Source organism: Pavona decussata, unplaced genomic scaffold (assembly GCF_977016875.1).
Source record: "Pavona decussata unplaced genomic scaffold, jaPavDecu1.1 SCAFFOLD_6, whole genome shotgun sequence".
Lineage (NCBI taxonomy): Eukaryota > Metazoa > Cnidaria > Anthozoa > Scleractinia > Agariciidae > Pavona > Pavona decussata.
This window is the reverse complement of record NW_028145430.1, coordinates 522259-537279: the sequence shown is the minus strand read 5'-3', so window position 1 is coordinate 537279 and position 15021 is coordinate 522259. Positions and strand designations below refer to the sequence as shown.

The window sequence follows — 15021 nt, the reverse complement described above, 5'->3', positions numbered from 1 at the left end:
TTCCGCTCAAATCAAAACAAACAGTTTATGGTATTTTTGTGAATCATCTAGCTCTTTCGCCGAACTTTCGAAGAGAAATGATTTGTAAGAGGGGGAATATTACTGCAGATACCATGATCACCCAACTGAAAATAACCGTTCACATCATACGCTTTCTGTCAACGGACCCGTTTGTTTCTAATTTGACTTGTGATCTCCGGTAAACTTGGCGAAACAGGTTCACGGTCCAAACGATCTGGACGGACCATGAAAACGGTTTACCCTCTGATGAATATAGTAAAATATCAAAGTCCCCTCAATGAGATGGTCGTCACGATCCGTGCTGGGCTGCTCTCTGGGTCCGTGTGTAAGGTTTACGGTCCGAATGAACCTGTACAGACCGTGAAAACGATTCACCTTCTGAGTGAAATATTTTGCCTGAACGTGAGTGGATATCCACCCATAAACTTTAAAAATTCGCAGAATAATTGCGTTACGTCCATTTCTTTCCAAGTTTGGAGTATATGATTTTCATTTATTAAGCCAATATTACATACTAAGTTTGGACGATGATACTTCAATATGAAATAAAAAACTGACTTTTGCGTTTTCACATCTTTTGGTGAAAAATGGCTTCGGATTCGGGAAGGTCGCTGGTCGATTTTATTCCCGCAGGTGATGTGTTAGAAAAGATATTTTGGTAACGAAACCTCTGTTGAAGGGATGTATAATGATAAAAGAAGCAATGTAGACCGGCAGCTAGAAAACTAGAGTGAGGAATCGAGGTAAGCGCTAAACACAAGCCTTCGCGTCTGTTCGCGAAGCACATGATTTTGAAATGGGACGATATACTCCTCAGGTTCGCTTTTTTTGCGTTTGATATCTCGTCTAGTCCTTGAATATTGATCATGAATTCGTCTCTGTTGGCAAAAAGCTCAATGGTTTTTGCTCAAAGCATCTTTTGAGCGATGCGATATAAGGTATTTGCCCAAGAGAAATAGGTCCCGTAATGTAATTCGATCAGCTGTTACGTTCCCAAGGAGAAATGCATTTCTTGATTGTTTTGATGCGATTGCATGGGCAAAAAATCATAACTAACTTTAGACTTTTCTTTAATATTTTCCCGCCAAATTTTCAGGAAATGTTGCTGACACGAGAATCAATTTCTTTTTCAAATTAAGATGTACAATTACATATCACTGAGATATTGTAGGCCATATTGCTGTAAATAGCTTTCGAGATATATAATCATTCGATGTCGTAAATTTTGCCTGTGTTTTGCTTCACCCACCTTGTCTGAAGTAGGGGAGTTATCGAAGACACAACCTATGTCATGAACAACACCGACAAATTGAAATTGAAATTTTGTTTGCTTTAAAATTTGACACAGAAATATTCAGCTAACAAGAGTGAGCATTGCTAGATAGACAAAAGAAGTGAGGTTTGATTCTAATTTTCATTTCAGTTTTAACTGCTAAATAGAGGGGTGGCGATGCAATAAAGACACTATCCTCTGAGGTTGAGGAAGGAGGGTGCAGGCAGAGACCACCATATATTTTGTGTTTTGGTGCTTCCTGTTCGAGTACAGTAGTGTTGAACACTTCCCATGTGAGGTAGAATTTACGGACCGTCAACCCCTTCTTATGGTCCGTGTGTCAAGTTTATGGGCCAAGCGAACGTACCGTCAAAAACGGTTCAGTCCTCTAAGAAAAAATAAATATATTTAGCCAAGCCGAAAGGCCGAGCTCCATTTTTTTCATAGCATTTATAGAATTCTGCTTATCGTTTGAACGTAATAACCTTACAAGTTCCTCAGGTTTCCTCATCCATTCGGCAGTTACATATATTTTTAGTGCATTAAGTTTCGTGTCTCTTACAAGAAACAGCAATAGATTATTTGTGCCAAAGCCAAAAACTTGCCGCTTCGGATTGATATTTGTTTGGCTAAGAAACTGAAATCAGTCATGACGACCAAGTGCTTTCACCTTGCTACTTCTTCTTACAACGAATACTAACCGAGCATTACAGTGTCGCTTTGATGCGGGAAAGGAGCAGGTCAAATTCAGCGAAAGAAATCCCTTTGTAGTTTCCTCTTTGGATCCATTTTCTATCTATCTATTTTCGCAGATTTTCGCGGATTTTTAAGCGGTAGGGAGCTTCACAGCGCAGGTGACATTAATTGATGCTTAATATAAAGTTTTATCGTTTTTAATTTGCTCCTGATTTAAACTTGTATTCTCCCTTCATTACATATTGCTCTTACTGAAATCAAAAAAGGGGGAACATAGGGAAATCACTCTGTTGCTTGGCAGAGATCTTTAAGTGTGCGAGTTACAAGTGAATGAGAGCCGTGCCTTGCGAACGAAACTGCCCCGAAACAAAATGTTCAAAAATTAGTTTCTCCACGAATCTATCGAAATGATTGAAGTATATTTGTAAAGCTTGATCATGAATTAGGCCATTTCACGTTGTTGTTTTGAGGACGACGACAAAGAAATGTACCAAAATTTAAAATACACGTGCGGAACGATTGTTTTTGTTCATTGTTCATTTGAAGTCATTGTTGCTGCCGTGGTCGTTGCTTAATAGGGTTCCTTGACATATTTGGCGCCAGGATAAAAATGTTTGAAAAATCATAACTTTACTAAAATTTTAATACTTCAACGCTTGGCTGTGGCCCAAAATATTTGAGCGTTTTTAAAAACTTATGCGTTTTTCTACAGTCCAAGCGCATGGAAGCAGAGTGGCGCAAAAGCATTAATTGCATGTACACTCCAAAACAAAATGTTAAAAAAATAATTTCTCTGCGAATATTGGTGGTATCGAAACGTCTAAAGTATCTGTGTAAAGCTTGAAACAAGTAACATAGAGAAAATTTATCGATGTTTGCCTGGAAGAAAGCATTTTCGTTTACAAAGGATTTGTAAATGGACTTCAAATAACACATCATGAGAATATTTTTTGCGAGAGCAAGTTAGCGCGGGCCCGAGGAAAAATTTTTGGAAATTAAAAACTGTGCCAATTCTGCTCCTATAGTTATGATTCTAGTCTCTAAATAAACGTTAAGAAAAGTAGAATGCAGAAAAATACTCTTTGGTGTTTGTTAGAATTATTTCAGAGCTTTGAAACTTGTGTGTGTTTAGAAAACACACGAAAAAACACGCCCACGAAACAAATTTTTCAAAAATTAACTTCTCCTCGAATATTGTTGGTATCGAAAGCGATTAAAGTGTCTATGTAAAGCTATTTGAGAGTCCCGAAAGTTAACATAACTGATCAAGAACGGGTGATATAGGCAAATGTGAGACTTATTTGAACTTACTTTTCCGGCCGGCCTGCTCTACAACTTGCAATCCGTCGCTCTCTCACGTTTCTCTCTCACGCATTTTTGTCTCCTTTCTCTCTCTCTATCTTTCTTTTCTTTCCACGTTTGTCGCCACACAAGTATCCAACGAATACATGCATATATTGACTTTGTATTTTGTGTTCTTTAGCATTTCTGTTGTTTTTTGAAACGCATCGCACGTTGTAACTTTCCGCCGAACAAACACGGGTGCATTAGCATTGTGGGATTGCGTACGGACGGACGGTCGGAAGGACAAAAGTGACGTCCTAACCAAACCAAAATTTCTCGCATCCACAGGTTACCGAAATATCTTAGCTATAAGTCTATTTAGTGAGATACAATTTGCGAATTATCAACTCCTTCGTCCGGCCCGTGCATTTGTCAAGTTCAGTTCGTTCATACCGTCGAAACGACTCACCCCTTTAAGAAACACTGCACACTGAAATATTATAAGTCACCTTAATGAGATGCATCTTACGGACCCTCACCTCTTTCTTACGATCCGTGTGTGGAGTTCACAATGCAAATAAAACAACGGACCGGAACCGTAGTTTCACAAACCGTTACAGTGTGAGTGCTTTGGTTTTGACAACGCCGATTTCGATATATATCGATATGTAAACTCCAACTTGGCTACGAGGCCTAGCGCAGTAAAATTACATAAAATACGTTGATATTCATAGATAAGTAGGGTAGGGAAGGCAAGTTAGAATCTTGATATCTTGAATTTGTAAGGAAATGAATGGTAACCTCAATCCAAAGTTTGACTTATTAAATTCCTGGTATTTTTTTTTAATAAAACAAAAACCTATTCCATTCAGGACAGATTCAGTACTTTACTTTCACACATGCTAAGCCTAGAGTCACAATGAACCATTCTTGCCCCATCTGACAATTAGTTTTGAGCGCAATTGTGAAATTATCAAACACGTGACCATCACTCTTACGTCTTAACGGGCCCTAGTCAGCCACACCTTTGTTTTTGTTTTTATGCGAGAGTTTGGCTATTATATTTTTTCGGAGCATGTCGACATGAACGAAATTACTGTGAAACTACTAAAGATAATGAAACCTACTTTCAGGAACACGACTTACAGCAAAGCAATAAGATTTCGCTTTCGATGGCATCGAAAATGGCGGAGCTTGACTAGGGTCCTTTAAGGAATCTAAGGTCGCTGTAATACCCTCATTACAAAACTTATGGCCATATTGGGGTATTTAGAAAACATTGATTTCAAAGATAGGTAGTTTTAAATTCCCGAGGGGTCTTACGTAAAGAATAAGCCATGTCTTAACATGCTTGAGTAAACTAAAAAAAAAAAAACTGTCGTCAAAGAGTGTAAAATATGTGCACAAAATTCTAAATATTTCTTGAACATTTCTCCACGTTCATTGAAACTATGGATAGAAATGAGCTAACAATTATTGTTCCTTAAAAGCTTGTTTTGCTTTGTTTTGTTCAGGTCATATGACAAACTGAACTTTCCCACGTTTGAATAAATTGAACTGAAAATGATCCTTCAACTTAAGGTAACCTGTTGTACCTCGAACAACTAAAATTATAATTCGAAAATTTAGTGTTCCTGAAGTGCAATGAGCTATTAAAATCAAGAGATTCAATCAGATAGTCAGGGAACTTCAAGCTGTGTCGTATTGAAAAATATAGAAATTGGTAAGAACAACCGCCATCTTGAATTTCTCAATTTCAGAATTAATTAACAAAAAGAAAAGTCAATAAAGAAGGGCTAACATGGTATAAAAATAACAAAGTTGCGACGATAAACTTAATAAGCATGATTTCCAGAAGCTGCAAATGTTACGATAGCCGAGAGAGCAAGAAAATACGGAAAACAGAAAACAGTTTTAAACTGACGACCTTGGCCGTAGTTTCTTCGTGAATACGGTTTTAAATTACTCCACATGGTGTTGTGTAACTTAATAAGCATTAATATCGACACAGGTGGTTTATCTGTTGCACTTCCTTAACTCAAAACAAAGCGATTTGTTCTGCTGGTTATGTCAACGAGTGATTCAACCGCACCGACACGTTTTAGGAGCCGATTCGCGCCAAGACAAACTCAGTGAACTAGCCTGCTTTCGATTCAGCAAGGAAGAACTCAAGAATGGATTCGACACGCCTCGTCGTCTTTCTAAGTTTGTGGCTGATTCTCAACAGCGTTCTGTTCAACCAAGTGGAATCCTTTGAAGGAAGACCAAGGAGACGTAGATGCAAAAAAGGCCGTGGTAAAAGGGCAGATTACATTGCATTTCCTTCAAACGTGAGCGAAGACCTTGGAGTAGCTTCTGCTCGGGTAAGTAACTGGTTTGTTGTTGCTGTTGTTGTTATTGTTGTTGTTTATTAAATAACGAGAAACTTCTTCTTTAAAACTGACTGATGTCCTTACACCAGTAGAATTTGGTTTCCATACTGAACATTATAGCCTGGACCAGATTCCTTACAAATATTCTACTGCGGCTTTCATAAAAGCAAATTTTTGCCCGCGCGTTGTTGACGAATAAACTCAAATTCCAGCCATCCACATGCACAAGTCCAAATTAAGAAGAATTCGTGGTGACTTTAGGAAATCAAACACTCTATGTAAATAAACCAAAGACTCTAGTCCGATCTATGTTAGAATATGCTGGACTACTTCGATTTTTTTACCTATTTTCTTCGTTAGGACAAGAGAAAAAAACAAGACAACAGTCCTAGAAGGTTCAAGCCTCGCTACTGACCAGAAATAAGCTGTCTTCTTTTCTTTTAAGCACAGGAAGAGTTCAAGAACAAAATAAATTAACATAAGGAGACTGATAAGTAGTAGTTAGAATGTCGTTAACTGTGTGTTCTACAAGTTTCCGAAAATCGCGAATTAAACAAATATGTGAATGGCATGTGTTAAATATAAGTAATAAACTGTCACTGACAACGAACTAGCATTCACAATATAATTTATTCTAATGAAAGCCCTTTTTTGAGCTATTGCTTATAAGAGCCCACATCTGTCCAGCGCCCCTTTACCCGGAAACTGGGCGAAAAAACTCTCATCTCGTCCCAATTTCCGCGCGTTCAAACGAAAACGAAAACGGTACAAAACCCTACGGAAACGCTTTCTTTGTAGGCTCGGGGCCACATTGGAAATTCCGCCCGCTGTCGAAACCCGTCCGATTGCATGATTTGCGCTGCGAAAAAAAAGTCTTATTTTAAGCCAAATGGCCCTCGAACTCTGCGGTGTAATAATATACGGTAAATGACAGTAAGCTGATTAATCAGCAACTATCTGGAACATGTACGTGAAGCCCGTTTGAAACAGGAATAGCACCACGTTGGACTGATAAAGGAAGACATTTGAGCAGTAAGTGAAACAAGAGTCCACACCTACCCCTCCCTCTGAACGGTGGACTGAAAGGACCATAAGGAACTACTGGTCGAACGCTGGTCTTATAAGTTGATCTTTTAACAAGAATCGTTGGAGGTATGTAGCAATATATTCCTTAAAAATTACATATTCTGTTTGTATCAGAGAGTGGTAATTTTCATTTGCGCTGTTACAGATGTATTATGGCATGCTTGACTAATGTTCCAATTCCATATTCTGATTTCCGGAAGACCGTAATTGAATCTCTCTTAAATTAAAGGTTTACAAGCTCGCTATATTGTCGGGTCTCCCTCGAAATACAATAATTTTGACTGCTAACTGAGGCAATGACACAAGCTGCAACAGGGTCCATCGGTATGTAGGCTTGTTAACTAAAATTGCTTGATGTTTTCCGGCTTTTGCCGTTCAACATGTTGCACGTTATTAAACAGAGTAGAGCTCGCTTGTATTCCATTCAACAACCACGTACAGAGAGGAGCGTTTTGCTGAAATGCGATGGTGGTGGGAGTGGTGGGGGGCTGGTCACATCTTTCACCCAGCCATGCGCATACCCCTACTCAAATTTTTCAAAATGCCCTTTGCGTTGTCATGTCGTTGGCACAAGCAAACCTCCTTCCAATCTTTACTGTGCCTAGCGTGTCCGTAATCGATTTGTGACAATGCATCAGTAGGCAGTTAAGTTGTTCAGGCGGTCATGGTGCTTCTTAGGCAGTTCTTGAGTCGTCTGAGGGTAGAAAATGCGCGCTCTGAAGTCGCAGATGCTACTGCCACGTCAAATACATTCGTAAGAGTTTGTATACCTCTCTTAACAGTGTTTTGGTGAAAGCATCGCACATGGTCCGTATACTTGTAACCTGACATAGTTCGGGTAGCGCAGTTCTCACTGCATCAAACGTTTTACAACATATTATTTTGCCAAGCGCGATGCTGGTGAAACGATTCGTGAAAAAATCACGAGATTGAATATTTTCCCAATTTTTATGCTGCGCTAGCGGTATTTTTGGCACAAAAGCATTGAGGGGGGGCGGGGGGGGGGGGGGGGGCTCTGTGTCCCATCCCTCATTTTTTTTCTTTGGGGGGGCTACAGCCTCCCTGTCCCCTGCTCCGCCGCCTATAAGTCGTGTAGCAACGTTCAACTCTTTGAATGCGTACTTTCAACATTGAACATTACATGAACAACCGTAGTTCAACAGTTGTTGGGTTTTACTCACGAGATAAAAACGGTGCAAGAAGGCATTCGTTCTAGTCTGTCAAAATGCTTGTCGGCATGGGCGCTATTTCCTTGCATGTCGACGACACCGGGTCGTCGCTAATCCTCAGGTTGATTTAAACGGCATCTGCAACTACATTGTCCTTACATGCAACTTCCTTATTGGATATAATTGCCACTAAGTCATATTACTTTACTAAAGATAGTTTACAAAGTTTAAACTTTACGAGGCTCACGGTTAGACTTGAATGATAAAAATTTTTATTAGCGTGCCGTCGCCTGCCTATAGCACACAGAACTTTGGAGTCGCATATCACTACAGTGGAGTTGCAAGCAAACGGTCGTATCGTCTCAAACGGCGCTGTGTGTACTCGCAAGCTTTGTGAATAGCTATAAGTAGAGCGGTCTACAGTAACAACAACAACAACGACAACGACAACGATTACTTTCAAAAATGCTGCGTTCGGGACAAAACTTATTTTTGCTTGTATTCTGTTATTTTTGCGAATTATCTCTAAACAAAAAAATGACAGTGGGTTAAAGGTGAGTGCAGAGAATATCTGAAATGACAAAATAGAGTTGTCACTAATTAAGCCTAAACAAAACACCTTTTCAAACGAGTAGAAAACAAGTTAAAATTACTCTAGTTTGAAAGCTCCCATTAGTCTCCTGTGGCTCAGAGGTAGAGCATCCGAACTATTATGCGTAATAAGAAGGTCTTAGGTTCGACTCAGTGATAGGAGCGGTCGAATTTCCTTTTTTACGAGTTTGCCTGTGTCACTTACTGAATGATACACCATTGTCAGGTTAAAAATAAATCATAAAAGTTGATCGATCCAGTACCAACTTCTAGAAGTACTAAGATTTAGAGGAGCCGAACTGACTGAAACAGGCTGGAAGAGAAAGTTCAGGCCCCAAGCTTTGAAAAACGACCAGAAACAGCGTATGTAATAAGCAATTATTTATCAATGTGTATTTGTTAGAAATGTATCGTTTTGGAGATCACACAGCAAGATGGCAAGTTTGGGTGGAAAATATCACAAGTAGTTCCCAAAGAAAATGTGGTGCTGTATCAATGGAAGAGTGGAAACGAACATTGGGTAATTTTGCCACTTAGAGACGTTTATATTATAGCTCTTTGTCTTTGAAATTATTTATTTCACGCACTGAGACCGAGGTGTTCAACACCGCATGCATATCACGAAAATAGGTTGTAAAATGATCGGATGGAAAAGTTTTACGTTTCATAGCGGTTTCCATTCTCTAAAACGTTTGCCTTATTTGCAGGTCAACAACTTCATAACCATGCTTATCATTGAAATCTGCTTCCCAAATTTTCGTAGAGCTAGCATTCAAGGAATAATATTTATGAAAGTTACGACGTTTATTTTTCTTTAAGTAAACATGTTTTCGGATGAAAGTTCATTCATCTTCGGGTTTCCGTACTGAAGATAAAAATAAATATGAAATCTGTTTATTGACCTCGTAAGGTTGATAAGATCCGCCAATTCAGACTGACCGTCGTTCATTAGATTGATCTCAGGAACGTGAACGGCAGACTTTTTTATCAAATTCCAGTAATTTTCGCTGAGAAAAGTTGAAAAGAATCTGTGAGTTAAATAAACTTTGGTTTGTTACTGAATGTCCTTCGCTTTAGGACCCCGTAAGAGGAAACATGTTTGTGGTCGGAAAATATTTGGTCGTGTTTTTTCGGTTGCGTACGAACGCGGAACGCAGTCGGTTGATTGTTATTGAACCACCGGTCAGTTTATTTTGATTTCTTAAAACAAAGATCCAGAATCGAAACATTTTCTGGTTCCCAGGAGGCACGTTTTACCTCCGAGATACTTGGAACAAACGGGTAATGAGGGGCATATTCAGTTTGACAACGACTGATTTAGCTTTTATTGTTTTTTCTTTGTTTGTTTTTTTAAAGTGCCTCAAATAACCTTTTCACCTTCAAGTCATAGAGTTGTTTGGTGAAAGTGAGTGGTCGTTAAAGTGAAAAAGTATGTCGTTTATTTCTAAAGTCAATACTGCAATGTAATTTAACCTTATGCTAAATTTTAATCAAACTAGTTCAAGGGGCTCACGCGCTTGATTTTTTTTATCATTTTTTTTTTACAACGCGTTGCTTTCTTTAAAGTCTCGAGCTCACGGCAGAAGGAATGTTAGTCTCGGCGGCTCAATTAATCAATAGTCTGATTGCATTCACCACACCTTTTTAGTTCAGCGAATCGAAATGGAAGTGAGTGGCTTATTTGCAAGCTATATTGAGCAATAAGCATACGTAAAAGTCGACGTACTCAGGCCTTTTCTAGGGGCACATGCCATGTCATATTTCAATTGTAAATAAAATTCCTTCACTTGTGCCATTCACCACATGTGAACCGCCAGTGGCGCACCAGAACGTCTGTTCTTATTGGTTCATAGAATAACCTACCCCAGGTTGTAGGCATATGCAATAGCAACAAGCTAACATTTTGAAATTTCCCTGGTCTTGCGTGTTGGGCGTGCCCCTTTAGGATCACTCTCTCTAAGGTGTGGGTAAACGTGAATTTGAAGAAGAGATAAAAGAAAGAAAATGATTATTAAAACACCAACAGACAGTTGATACCCACGCAAGAGCACCCCAGGTTTCCAATGGACTAACTTGGTATCCGTCTATTAATTATTAACTACAAATTCTAATTTTAAAACGTCACTAAATCTTCAATATTTCTTATTATTCTTAATTTTACCAATCCTTCTAGAAAAACTATCTCCTCCCAAATATACCCAAAATTCACCTAAAAATTGACAAAACACCGCATAACATAGATTCACGGGATAAGCAGAGAGTTTTTGGATTGCTTGAAACGTGAACGAGATATTTCCATTAAACCGATTTTAAGCGGCGTGGAAACGGCTTTCCAAGGTTTACCCCCGACTTAATCTTACTGCATCTACACGGCTCAAGTTTCAATGACAGTTAAATATTTGGTCCGAGATCGTCAGTTTACAGAGTTCCCCAGCAGAAATTGTTTCGTGTGGAAAATGAATTTGACACGGGACTCCGATAGGAGCCCCAATTCAATATGGCGGCCAGTAGAGAGAAAAATAGAATGTTTTGTTCTTAATGTATACGAAACCTAATGACGTATCAGCTCAACAGTGTACATTTCAACATTTCGGGCCTTGTTTAATTCTGTAAAATTCAACAGAACGTGCCTGAGTTCGAGTATGGTGAAATTTTGTTGGCGTTTCCCGCACAGCTTCCAAACCCTGAACCTATTTGAGAACACGCAAAGTGCAAGGCTTAATCAGGTTTGTTTTCAGACTTAGTCAGGCCAAAATGGTTCAATCTATACTGATCAGTTTTCAGTTCAAAAGGGCTAAAAAAAAAAAAAATACCAGGAGCTCACGATCCTTGAAAAAGAAGCGTAAAATGCACCTGGAAACAACACTAATGGCACGGAGTTAGTTTCTGATTGTCCGCTTAACTTGTATAAAATGCTGCATTCTATCGAGCCCCTTACTGAATAGCCTGCGAATACAGCCGCCACTCATCGCTCCCGGCCCAATGGGCGTTTCGCATGATCGCACCATCGGGGCCGGGAGCGATGAGAGGCGGCTGTATTCCAAGATCACCATTTGAAACAAAAGAACAACAACAATAAATCCAGCCTTCATGTCACCTGTCAGTCTTTAAAGGCTGTGTTTGCATAGAAAACTGATAAATCACCATCACAACTGTATTTTCTACTCGCTTGCTAGACCTAAAGAAATGTTATGATCCATAACGTAATGATATAAATTAAACTCCCTATCACGAACTCTGTTAAATTTATCCAGGAAAAAAAGCAGTTTCTTTTTATTCCTACTTTGTGTTGCAACTGAACATTGTGCCTTCATTGTGCCCGAAAACGCATTTCATTTTGAGCCCACCCAGGTCTGTCGCCCCAGTATGTAAGCAACGGTGTGTTGAAAAATAAAATTCGGTTTCCGAAGTGTTCATCACTGGGTGAGTGTTTGATCATAGATAAATTGCAAATCGGTCGCATTGTAGTGTAATATTTGTATTTTGGACGCTAATATTACTTTCCAAGTTTTCTTTGATTTCAAAGAATGCCCATATAATTACAGCATGAATGACCAATCTTGTCGGATGTAAAAAAGCTAAAATCATTTTCCATAAACAAATTCTTCGCGCACCAGATCACAGATGAGTGATTTATAGCAGGTCAGGTTAACTATTCCTAGTATGGTTATTATGCAAAGCTTCTACCCTGAGAAACGTTCCGTGACGACTCAACAACGACCGCGAAGGAAACAACCTAATTTTCAGGTAAGCTTTCTTTGTGATTTGGAACGCGTACGGTGAAAGTAGTCTTATGGGTTCTAGGGTTATTTAAGACCATTGTACAACTGTTTTTAGGTTACTTGAGTTCGTTTACGATCGTTGTTCTACCCTGTTATTGGTCCGGTTGTTGATCGTTTCAGATCACTTTAGGTAATTTTAGACACCATTTAAGAATAGCTGCTTTTAAATCATTTTAGGTCATTTTAAATCCAATTAGGTTATTTTAGGTCATTTCAGATCATTCCTTCTTCCCGGGCTTCTTTTACCAAGCCCGTTGTCACCTTTCATGCCGTTTAGGAAGTTCATTCCCAAAAGGTAAGACTGCCGGTGAAGCTGTTAATTAACCAAGTAAACCACTTGAAGACTTAAAAGTGTTTTGTCCGATTGTCTGAAGCATTTTTACTTCAGCGACAATTCATTTAACGCTGTAAGCACAGTTTTAAGTCTAGCAACTTCTCAGGGCGCATTTGACCGGTAGACTGCGAACAAACTCTCTTTTGCTCAAAATTCCGCGGGGAAGAACCTAATTACCCAACCCCTCCACCTCCTCCACAGGCGGCCCAAGCTCAAGCTGTGAGCGATGAGCTTGGAGTCACGGCGAAAATATAAGAGTTTGTATGGGAGTATTTACGATCTGATTTTCGATGACGCCCCAGTGCCTGGAACAAATCATTTGATTTTAAAAATTACCAGCAGAATTGCCAGCAGATATCAAAACGCTGGCTGCGCGATTTTCAAGTTTTTGAAGCTTATCAGGAAGGCCTTTACAATTACAGTTTCCCCGCACCTCATTGCAATAATCGAAGTAAGTTGGAACAAGGATTTGATGTTTATGTGCCTAATTGCACCAATGGCAGAAGCAGTCTTTTTAGAGATATTTCTACTTTAGAGGCTTATGTTGACACTTGGTGTAACTGAAATGTGACGTTGATTAGCCGCAATTTTCAGACACGTGTCAGGCTTTTCTTTTCCCTTTCCCTCTCCCCTCAAACCCTCAACCCCCCCCCCCCCCCGACCGCCCCGCCCCTCCTCGTAAAGCCTGATTTAGGTTAATATCTCGAGGACCGACTTCCCTTCCAAACAAAAAACAAAAAAAAAAAACATCCCCCCATCTCCAGTTTTTCTCTTGCCCACGTCAAAAAAAAAAAAAAAGAAAAAAAAAAAAACACGAATCATTTATCATGACTGGTTGTTTTCATAAGGCTAAAGTTTCACCTCCCACAAAATGTTTGTTAGGGCCGGGTCGCATTACAGATCAATTTTTTGGCTGAAAAAAAAAAAAAGAAAAGAAAAAATAAATGTAAAATTCAATCACACAAGCGAAATTTTAGCGGCAAAGATATTCTCAGTCACAAAAATTATCGTGCGGCCGCACTTCCGACGCATCCAGTTGCTACCTTTTGGTTACAGTGTAATACTGACCGAAACTGGTGCCGATTTCAATGAGTGCAACAGATTATTTTGCCAAAAGAAATCACTGTAGATGGAAACTCGGAAATTGAAACTGTTCTATTTTCAAAAGGAAGCACGACATCGAGCTAAGAAATTGTGAACAGACATATTTTTAGGTAATCTTTCCTTGAATGAAGGTAAAAATTTTGTAGGCCTCCCAGTTTTGAATTCTAGAATTTGGTGACGTCACGTGAAAATCGAGAATATTTTCTGAAGATATTTTCTGTCTATTTTGGTCTGTCACTTTCTCGCGATGACAACATCAGCGTGAATGATAAAATTTCGCGCTCTTTTTCATTCACCGAGAGCGTGGCGACTGCATTGACAAACAAGTATATTAAAAATAGTAAGCAAGAACGATACTGCATAGAAAACTATGCACGACAGCAACATGATAGAGATCAAACCGAGATTCAAAAATGCAACCGAGGAGAGCTGTTTCTAGCTGGTTGGCTCTCGTCAGTCTCGTCAACATGGTGTGGCAGAAACAAGAAGAATGTTCAATCAAGTCAGAATTAAACGCGTGACTATGAACAATGATATATCATGCCGCTGTCGCGATAACCAGAGTTAGGATAGACAAAACTATCCATCAGAGAATACCGGATATACAGCATACCGGATCTGAAAAGATCTACCGTCTTTGCCCCTTATTGGCGGTTTTCCGCACCTCACACATCGTCACGCAAGTAAATAAAAAAAATAAATAAGTAAATAAAATCCTCAACCATTCAATGGATAAAGTCAATAAATTGATATGTTGCAGAAGAGTGATACATAAACAACGTGTGAAAGCCACAGGGCTGTGCGATATCTCATAATCGAGTTATTCGAGAAAATGTACCAACGAAAATTACTGAGTTTAGTATGGGACACCAACATGGCGGCCGGAAACCAGCAAAAACATCTGGAGTTAATTTACGTTGCTTATTTCAAAGCCCTTCTTCTCTCTGCTGAACTTTCACACATTGATATAGACGTTTCTACTACATGTTAGCTAATCAGACAAAAAAAAAACAACAACAACAACAACAACAACAACAACAACAACAAACGAGGCAAATCGATGGGACATGTTTAGAGCAGCAATCCTTCTGTCACGCACTGCGCAAAAATCTAAAATTCAAACTGCTCTATTTTCGAAACAAAAAAATGCTATCCTGCTGAAAACAAGCAAGCCGATGAAAAGTTATATTTTCTTTTATTGGATGAAGGTAAAAACCCAAAATTGTGTTAAGTTATGAATTTCAATTTTTTATGACGCCATATGAAAACTAACAATTCACTTCAGTTGACAGCCGTTGACGGCATTCTT

The 15021-nt window shown here is 39.1% G+C and overlaps 1 long non-coding RNA gene across 4 annotated transcripts in view; it reads left to right on the top strand.

Annotated features, from left to right (window-relative positions):
- The first annotated feature begins 5319 nt into the window (after positions 1-5319).
- The window catches only part of LOC146489019 (uncharacterized), a 34014-nt gene continuing 24312 nt past the window's right edge, over positions 5320-15021 (top strand). Inside the window, exons 1-2 of one of the 4 annotated variants that reach the window (XR_014863761.1) lie at positions 5320-5637; positions 6007-6798. This is a non-coding gene — a long non-coding RNA (uncharacterized LOC146489019). Of the gene's footprint in view, positions 5638-6006; positions 6799-6956; positions 7057-12161; positions 12240-12329; positions 12405-15021 lie in introns of those variants that run through there. The other 3 variants (XR_014863768.1, XR_014863764.1, XR_014863762.1) reach the window with 3 other exon arrangements.